The sequence below is a fragment of the Telmatherina bonti genome (assembly GCF_933228915.1).
Source record: "Telmatherina bonti genome assembly, chromosome: 8".
NCBI classification, from domain to species: Eukaryota; Metazoa; Chordata; class Actinopteri; order Atheriniformes; family Telmatherinidae; genus Telmatherina; species Telmatherina bonti.
Window position 1 is genome coordinate 21,777,838 of NC_136626.1, and position 691 is coordinate 21,778,528.

Below are 691 nucleotides of genomic sequence, written 5' to 3' on the forward strand. Positions count from 1 at the left end.
GGTACTCAGACTAATGTCTTAAATAAACCCTGTGTTATGGTCCTTCTTCAAACAACACAAGCTACCCACTACCTCGAGTCCAAATGGTCAATATATTTATACTTTCTTGGCATGAAGGAGGGGCCAGTCGACCATTTGTGTCTTAAATCAATAGCCAGTCCAGTCGAGGGTTATATCAGCTTTCCAGATTTTTGTAGGAACCGTGAGGCGTCTGAATGAAATACGGGTGTCTGACATTGCAGTGAGGCCAGCAACCCTACATCACTCTGACATGGACAAATCAAACTGAAAGGAAGTTATCAATCAATCAGTGGGTTATGAGAAAGCACAATCAGATGTTTTTGGCACTGGCAAGTCTTTGTCTTTTATATTAATTGCATCTTTAACCCTTTACAGCCCAACCAATGAAAAAAAAAAATGATAGGAAAAGTCCATTATTGTTTTTAATATGAGGTCTTTATTTGGCCCTTTAACATAATATAATATACCATTCATTACCATGTTAAATGTCAAAATTATTATGTGACCTTCTCCTTCCTGGTATCTATTGGAGGGCAGAAACCCAGTATCACATTGTGTTCAACAGGATTTTTAACACAGTTTTTACCATAAAGGGATTCAAATGGTCTCAGAAACTGTGTATCAAATAAGATCATTTGGATTTGTAGGGTTACATGGCCAAGTAGATCTG